The sequence below is a fragment of the Magnolia sinica genome, chromosome 11, assembly GCF_029962835.1.
Source record: "Magnolia sinica isolate HGM2019 chromosome 11, MsV1, whole genome shotgun sequence".
Taxonomy (NCBI): Eukaryota; Viridiplantae; Streptophyta; class Magnoliopsida; order Magnoliales; family Magnoliaceae; genus Magnolia; species Magnolia sinica.
The window spans coordinates 37,809,785-37,819,412 of record NC_080583.1 but is presented as its reverse complement, the minus strand read 5'-3'; the positions used below and the strand labels follow the sequence as shown (position 1 = coordinate 37,819,412).

At 36.8% G+C, this 9,628-nt stretch overlaps 1 pseudogene; it reads left to right on the top strand.

The window, feature by feature from the left end:
• Positions 1-2,311: 2,311 nt before the first annotated feature.
• Positions 2,312-2,912, top strand: LOC131218343 (uncharacterized; annotated as a pseudogene).
• Positions 2,913-9,628: the final 6,716 nt, after the last annotated feature.

The following is a 9,628-nucleotide window of genomic DNA, read 5'->3' as shown; positions in this document are numbered from 1 at the left end:
CTTTGTGGGCCACACCATGATGTATGTGTTTAATCCATGCCGTCCATCTATTTTTAAAGATCATCTTATGGCATGAGACCAAAAATGAGGCATATCCCAATCTGAAATGGACCACATTATAGGTAACAGTGTTGAATGAGTGCAACCATTTAAAACATTTTGGGGGCCATAAAAGTTTTGGATCGAGATGATTTTTGTTTCCGCTTCATCTAGGCCTATATAACCTAATAAACAGATTGGATGACAAATAAACGGTACAGTGGGCCTTACGTGGATTTAAATGATGTATATCCAATCACTATTGTTTTCAGGTGGTGTGGTCCACCTGATATTTATATACCTCTCATTTTTGGGCCCCACCACCATGATATATGTTTTATATCCACACCTTCCATCCATTTGGAGAGATCATTTTAGGGCAATATCCAAAGAACGAGTTAAATCCAAAGCTCCAATGGACCCCAACACAAAAAATAGTGGGACAGTGACGCCCACCATTAAAAACATCTAAAGGCAACAAAAGTTTTATATCAACATGATGTTTGTGTTTTCCCTTATTTAATGTATTTTTTAACTTTTGAAAAGTTTGGATTTCAAATAAACATTATGACGGGCCTTAACATAGTTTCAACAGTGGGAATCACTCTCCCCACTGTTTTTTGTGGCGGGGTCCACTACAGATTTTTATCTTCCTCATTCTTTGCCTCATGACTTAAAATGATATCTCAAAATGGATGGACGGTGTGGATATAACAAATACATCATAGTGGGGCCCACAGAAAATGGTGACGTCAATTCAAGTAGGGCGTCCAGGAGACGCCCTACACCCAACGCGACATAACCTCCCTCTCTCTCACTGACTCTCTGTTCCTCCAGTGCTCTCTCCCTCCTCTCTCTCACTGACTCTCTCTTCCTCTCTCTTTAATCTCTCCTCCATGTCCCCTCCCTGTCTTTCTCGTATCCTCTACCTCCTCTATCTCTCTGTATCTCTCTTCCTCTCTCTCACGGACCGTTGTTGGACGCCCTACCCATGCACGCCCTCTCTCTCTCTCTCTCTCTCTCTCTCTCTCTCTCTCTCTCTCTCTCTCCTTGAAGCTCAGTTGATTGTGGGGTATCTGTCTCTCTCTCTCTCAATCTCTCTCAACCTCAATACCGATTTAGGGATTTGAGGATTTAGGAATTTGGAGATTTAAGGATTTGAGGATTTAGGGATTTAGGGTTGGATGACAAATAAACCTTACATTGGACCCTATGAAGTTTTTAATGGTGTCCATAGACCCCACGACTATCAATGGAATGGGCAACGGTGGGGCCAATACATGTATACGCTGTGGGGCCCACTATCCCATGTGACATTGGCCCACCACAGAGTTTATTTGCCATCCAAGCCATTGATTTGGTCACATAGACCTGGATTAAGGGAGAATGATTAGATCAGTTTGATTAAAAAATTTTGGGTGGGCCCCACATAAAAAATGGTGAGCATGAAACTATTTTGAAACATGGCCTAAAAAATATGTGTTCTATCTAAGCCGTCCATCTATTTTGAAATATTATTATAGGGCGTGAAACTAAAAATCAGCTAGATAGATGGGTAAAGTGGACCACACGGTAGGAAACATGGAGATTAAAGCACATGTGCTTCCAATGGTGTGGTCCACTTGGGAATTCAATATACTTTATTTTTTGGATTATGAGCTAAAATATTTTAGTAAAATTAATGAACGGATTGGATTAAGTAAATACATCATGGTGGGCCTCACAGAGCCCTTAAGAGGACCATTCATGGCCCTACACCGAAATTAGGCACGTGCTCAAAACAGAGCCGCGCCCAAATCTCCCCCCATTTCTCTCTCTCTTTCTCACTTCATTCTTTATTTCATTCTCTCTTCCTCCTTCCTCTCTCTCTCTCTCTCCGTTCCCACCGCCAGCGCCCTCGCCGTCTCCCTCTCCCTCTCTCGAGGTCCCTTGCCATCTCTCTCTCCCTCTCTCGAGCTCCCGCACCCTCACACCTCCTTGAACAGCATCGGATCTTCAACAACACTGCCTCCACCAGTTCTCCCTCACCCTCACTCCCCTTAACATTGAGGCTTCTTCCTCTTCAAAGGTTCCCTCTCCCTTACATTTCTAGGTTTTGTTAATTTCCTTGTTACTGCGACTTGAATTTGAGATTAAATGTTTTTTTTTAAAACTATTATGTAAAAGCTCTATATAAGCAATGAATGCATGTTTGGATTTGTCAGATCCATAGGACCATATCTCATTCCAAGTGATGCAATTAATAGGCAGTCAGATCTTGGTATATGCCAAGCTTCAAACAGGCACCGAGCAACAAAATGGTGAGAGGGAGCAAAGCCCTTTTGAAGTAAGTCAGCATTAGCAAGGCCCTCTCTTATCTTCTAGTGTGCCCCCTCTCCAAGCAACCGTTAAGGCTGTGTCCAAAATCCAATTCTCTGATCAGCGACGCCCTCTACTTTTCTTATCCTATAGTTGATGGAATCCCTTACTTAGTTCCAAAAGATGGCAAGTTGCTTAAGACTGACAATTCATCAAAACTTGACTTTGTTACTGAGTTATCCGTTGTGAACAATGAATCTTAGGGAGGAGGTGCACATTGAATAGTAATGGTTAAAAACAAAAGAAAAGACAGAAGAGAAGTAAACCTTATACCATGACAAAGCTTTTTTGTACTTAAAATTTTCTTGTCTTGTTAATGTTAAAAGGGTGCATCACGGGGGTACAATATATTTCATCTCTCACTTTGGTACCATTTATTTCATCTCTTACTTTGTTTTAGTAGGAAATTTTGTGGTCCTGTTCTGGGTCTTGCTTGGCAGTGTTTTTTTTTTCTTGGAAGCCAGTAAATGTACAATACCATTTAATTTTTTTATAGGATGCATACACTTCCAGGAGCTCGTTCACTTTAAAACAAGAAAAAAAGGTCAGATCTTGGTAGGACAGGGTTGGATCACCATACTAGGGGCCTAATTTGTAGAATCCCCCATTAGGAGTAGGGAACATAAGATCAATGGTCTGGATCACCATACTAGGGGCTTAATTTGTAGAAATGGGTTGATTGAAGCATAGGCATAGAAATAGGCTCAAGCCTAGGCAAGTTTTAAATCTTTAATCGTTTTGGAATGTTAGAATGTAGTTTTATGTGTATGCTTAACGCATATAAAGAAAATAGTGGGGTCCATGTACAATGCCAAATACTTCTTAAGCATGCATATGGTACGAGTAGTGAATGGTTTCTCAAGCCATGGGCATTTGGTAATTAGTACTAGACTGATGACTATAAAAAGCTCAATTTTAAATTTAAAATAACGACAACAACATAATTACGGCTTTAAATTTGATAAGGCCTAGCTAAATGTCTTAGAGGGGGAGGGGGGGGGGGGGGGGGGTGAATAGGACTATGCCAAATTAAAACTTTAATAGTGGAATTTAAATGAATAAAGTAAAGATAGCACTTTAAACCAATCACTCTATGAAAATGTAAAACTACCTTCAAATAATAGAACAGTAAGGTTGATACCAATGTTGCTCTAAGGACAACCTTGCACCATAAAAACCAAGGGTTTATGGCAGGACAACCTTACTAGAACAATTTGAATATCAAAAACTTAAACTGAAAGGAATTAAAAGAAATAACAAGAAATAAATTCTAAACTATTACAACATTCCCCACAATGCTTGAAATGTAAATATTACAACATTCACATCCACACATACATCCCACAAACTTGAATGATAAAAGATATAGAAAATAAATCACACATCCACAAAACACAAAGAGTTATAGTGGTTCGCCTGTGTGTACACCAACTGTTAAACAACAGCCACACAACTTGCTACTCCACTCCTAATATCCTCACACAGGGGATATCCATGTTCACTATGAAAATAGGTTTCATAGGTTCACCTAAAACCTTCACAATTGTGTCTTTCAAATGGGCTCAAAAAATTCAAAAAACCCCACGTCTGAGTTTTCTGCCTCTCCTCAAATAACCAACAAATTGAGATTTTTCTGGCTTAATCTCAAATAAAACCAAAAGAAGGAAATTTACAATAAAGTAATATACCTAGATTTCTCCTTTTATTGTAGCCCGGAAGAACCAATCAGAGTAGAAGTTCGAATATAGAAGTTCAATGTCCAATACTCACTTTGAAATGGTTCTAAGTTCTAATTGATTTTAAATTAAACCAGATGGGCTAGCTATATTTGATTTTGATTCCAAGAAGAAGGAATATGACAATTCCTCTTTTCAATTCCGATTGGAATATAGAAACAAAATCAAATAAATAAAGCTAACAAAAGAGAATTTTAAATATACAGAAAGTAGCTTAAAATGAACACAAACTTATCTCAGAGTGAAGCCTTGATTTTTCTTGAATTAGATATGAAACTCTAAAATTTGTGTTCTATTTATAGTTATAGAAATCGCATCTATGACTGGTCCTAAGGACACTACGACTGGTCGTAGTAGAAACGAATTTTTAAAATTTTAAGCGAGATCAGATAAAATTGTTCCACGACTGGTCGTGACAAACCCACGATTGGTCGCATGACACCAGGTTTAATCACTGTAGATTGAGTCGAAAGTGCATGACTGGTCCTGGATCGAGTCGTCACTATTCCTACAACCGGTCGAACAGACTCCAACACTGGTCGTAGCTCAACCAAAAAATTTTAAAAAATTGCAACAAACCTAGGATAGGTCCTGAAATTTCTTGGACTGGTCGAGCTAGTTCTAGGACTAGTCGAACAAGGTTCAGGACTAGTCTTAGAATAGACCAAATACATATAAAAAGTTTTATCTTAAATTATGTATATAAAATGACCTACCCTAAGGTCAATCTAAGGTCATTCATACCTTAAATGTGAAGTATGGACATTGACACTTCATTTCTTGAGATGATCGTTGACAATTGAATATTGTGAAGCTTGAGATCTTTATATTTGATGTAGCATTGAACTTAAGATCTTCTAGAGCTTGAATTATACTTCATCTTAAGTTGTACACTAACTTGAGTCTTTGAACAAGATCACTTCTTTTGTTGTAGCTTGTACTTGTATTTCTTAAAATGGTTTGAAGTAGTTCTTCGTTCTTGACTTGAAGCAAAGTGTTTAGAGAGGTGATGCAATAGCTTGAACCCATATGCAATGTCTTGAACATATATAGCAATGAGCTACACAAGACATAAATTGAGGCTTTGGCACCACAAAATTTGACAACCAAAGGAGCATAAAACCATAGCACTTACAATCTCCCCCTTTGTCAAATTTGTGACAAAACACACTCCAATCAAAATAAGAGAAGCATTATATGCTCAATAAGGAATCATGCACCAGTCATATATAAGAGAACTAGTTACAGCCTGGTTAAAGAATCATGCCCTAGTTGTCATTAACTAGCACAAATTCTTCCTTACTTACTCCCCCTGAGTAGCACACATATATTCAGTCCATATTATCCATAATCAATAGCAATATATCAATCCATATGCAAAACTAAATAAATTCTCTCTCTTTTTGTCACAATATGACAAAGGAAGAAAAATGGAAAAGGATAATAAACAGTAGTAAGAAATAGATTAACTAGTCAAGAAATAAGTAAATTAAAGTCCACGAGCCATTAACCAGATTAAACAAAAGTCAGTTAACTAAACAAAGGTCACAAGTCAACAAAAGTAGAAGTAAAGTTATTACAGACCAAGAGTAAAGCACTTAATCAGATCCTGAAGAAGGAGTAGGTATGGTAGGATCAAGTTGATGAAGGCCCTTGTTTAAGTGCCTAAGATACTTGCGCATATATTTAAACTGTAAATCATGGGCAACATTCATATTCTCTACCTTTTCCTCTAGAGCATGAAGACGAGCATCAAAATCAGATGGCTCATAGCCAGGATCATTTCTAGAGTTTGATTCAATTTCATAAAAAATATCATCCATATTAATATCATCAGGAGGAAGATCGCTAGCCTCTTCTTCATCCATAGCCTCAGCTCTAGCACCACCCACATCCACTTGGCCAGGAGTCAATTCCAATTTCATCTTGTTTATATTATAGTTGTTAAAAATAAGATGAGGAATAGGAGCCTCTCCAACAGGCATAGCAAGAAGCATTTGAGTAGCTAATACAGTCATAAGATATGCAAATGGAATATCACTGTGACCTGGATGGAGACGAAACTGAATGATGGAGTGACATATTAAAGAAGGCATACCGACATTAGTACCAGAGATGACAGAGTGCAAAACCCGAACCATAAAGGTGGTTAATTCTGTTTTATTACCAAAACGTGGATACAAATTTGAAATAAAGATTCTGTGGAGAACCTTGTATCTGGGTAACAAATACTTTGAGGGGAGCGCATTCCCTTTATGAGTCCATTGCACATCCATATTGCATAGTGCTCTAGTGAGCATGCATTTTTTCTGATTCTGAGGGTTTCTCAGTTAAAGTATGAATAGGAATACCCTCATCATTAATCGGTATGTCCATTAGAGCTGAAATCAAATGACGATCAATATCAAATGGACCTTCTCTAGCATCAATTTTAAATGTTAAATTCTCATTCGAAAAGTCAGAGATGCATGCAAACATGGCCTGAGCAATAGACTGGTATGCAGGCCCACCCCAATGTAAGATGTTATCCCATCCTACAACTTGTAGTAAGGGAAGGATACCGAAATGAGCAATATGGTTAAGATCAACAGGTCTTTCAACAATGACATTGCGCATACACAAATCCTGCACATGTGAGGGATCATTGTCGGGTGACCGAAGATGGCGCCGAGTGATAGGAGTTGATCTAGAAGATGTTGGACCACAGGAAGTTTTCTTTTTCCCTCTAGCATCCATTTGTAATAGAAGATTCAAAGAAACAAGTAGCTTCAAAAGATGTGAAGTGGGGTTTTGCTAGATCAGATTTTTTAAAAGAAAATCCTAAAATTACAATGAATGACAAAATAGATTACTCCAAGAGTGAAAAATGAAGTAATATTGACTAGAATCTACAAAAGAAATGCAAACAAAGCACTAACCTTGAAGATCTTGGAAGGTGGGTACGACTGGTTGGGCGTCGACTCGTTGGAGAGGAAAGATGAAATGAAGAAGATGAAGTTTTCCCCAAATTTTAAAATGTTCAGTGTGCTACACGACTGCTCGTGGGATGTCCTCGACTGGTCGTGCCACGACTAGTCGAGTACATCCTCGACTGGTCATGTACCGACTAAAATATGCATTTTTTCATAAAAATTTGAAATTTAAATCAATAAATTATCAAATATATGTACACTATGATACAAATATGCATGAATAATCAATTTAGAATGCACATACCAACATCAAATTTCAATTTATAAACCTGCTTTTGTCAAGCGATTTAGTGAAAATGTCAGCAAGTTGATTCTCGATCGGAATATATTCCAAAGATATCAACTTTTCTTCCACTAATTCATGAATGTAATGAAACCTAATGTCAATGTGCTTGGTACGTGAATGCTGGATTAGATTTTTTGAAATATTTATTGCACTTGAATTATCGCAATATAAAACCATTAAATCCTGTACAATTCCATATTCGCTTAACATACGTTTCATCCAAACAAGCTGAGTACATGCATTTCCTGCTGCAATGTATTCAGCCTCAGTAGTTGAGTGCGATGTAGAACTTTGCTCCTTACTAAACCAAGAAACCATACAATTTCCAATATAAAAACAACCACCACTGGTTGATTTCCTGTCATCAATATTACCAGCCCAATCAGCATCTGAGTACCCAGCCAATTGAACACTAGTATCATATAGATACCAAAGACACAATTTAGAAGTACTTGCGACATATCGTATAATCCTCTTAACAATAGTTAAATGTGACTCGTTAGGATCAAACTGATATCTAACGCAAATACCAACACTTAAAGCAATATCAGGTCTACTTGCAGTAAATAAAGTAAACTGTCAATCATATTACAATATAATTTAGAATCCATATTTTTACCTATAGAGTCCTTTGAGAGTCTTAAAGTTGTACTCATAGGAGTATCAAAATTCTTATCATTCTTAAATCTGAACTTTTTAATTAAGTCTAGAGCATATTTGGTTTGAGAAATAAAAATGCCATAAGATTGTTGTTTCACTTGCAATCCTAGGAAATAATTCAATTCCCCGACCATGCTCATTTCAAACTTAGATTTCATTAAATTTGCAAACTCAACAGTCATATTAGAACAGGTAGATCCATAAATAATATCATCAACGTAGATCTGCACTATTAGGATGTGTTCATTAAGTTTCTTAACAAAAAGAGTCTTGTCTACACTTCCCATTTGAAAATCATGACTTAGTAAAAACTTAGTCAATTTCTCGTACCATGCCCTGGGAGGTTGTTTTAAGCCGTAAAGAGCCTTTTTAAGGTGATAGACATGATCAGTGTTTTTAGGGTCTTCAAAACCTATTGGTTGTTCAATATACACTTCTTCATACAGATCACCATTTAAGAAGGCACTCTTCACATCCATTTGATAAAATTTGAATTTTCTAAAGCAAGCAACAGATATGAATAGTCTGATTGACTCAAGACGAGTTATTGGGGCAAAGGTTTCATCATAATCAATACCTTCAATTTGAGTGTACCCTTGTACAACCAGTTTAGCCTTGTTTCGAATTATATTACCAAGTTCATCAGACTTATTTTTAAAAATTCACTTAGTTCCTATAATTTGTTTATCTTTAGGTCTAGGAACAAGATACCAAACATCATTTCTCACAAATTGATTAAGTTCTTCTTGCATTGCTACTATCTAGTTTTCGTCAGTAAGAGCTTCTTTAATGTTAACTGGTTTTATCTGGAATGTGAAGCATACGTAATTACATATGTCTTCTAGTTGTCTATGAGTGCGCACACCAATGAGAGGGTTTCTAAGAATTTGAGTGGTTGGATGATCTTTAACAGTCACCGGATTAGAGTTAGATTGATTTAATGAAGTATTTAGTTTGTTAATTAAAAGAACTTCATCATTATCTAAACTTGATATAGGTGTATTCAAGTGATCATCGATGACCACATTAATGGATTCTTGAATAACATCGGTCCTCTTATTCAGTACTTAATATGCTCGACTGTTCAAGGAATATCTTAAAAAGATCCCTTCATCACTTTTAGTGTTAAACTTTTTGAGATTTTCACGGTCATGTAAAATATAGCACTTGCTGCCAAAAACTCGAAAGTATTTGATAGTAGGCTTCTTATCACACCATAGTTCATAAGCAGTTTTATTATTTGACTTACTTGTATAAACTCAATTGATTGTATAGCAGGCAGTATTAACGGCTTCAGCCCAAAGATTTTTAGGGAGCTTCATACTATTCAACATTACATTTTCCATTTCTTCAAGCACTCTATTTTTTCTTTCAAAAATTCCATTTTGTTGTGGTGTTTTAGGTGTAGAGAATTCATGTGATATTCCCTGATCGCAACAGAATTATCAAAACTGCTATTCTCGAACTCAGATCCATGATCACTATAGATTTTACTAACTTAAAAACCTTTTTCAGTTTGAATCCGTTTGAGAATCCTGTTTACTTCATCAAAGGTTTCTAATTTATCTCTTAAGAAG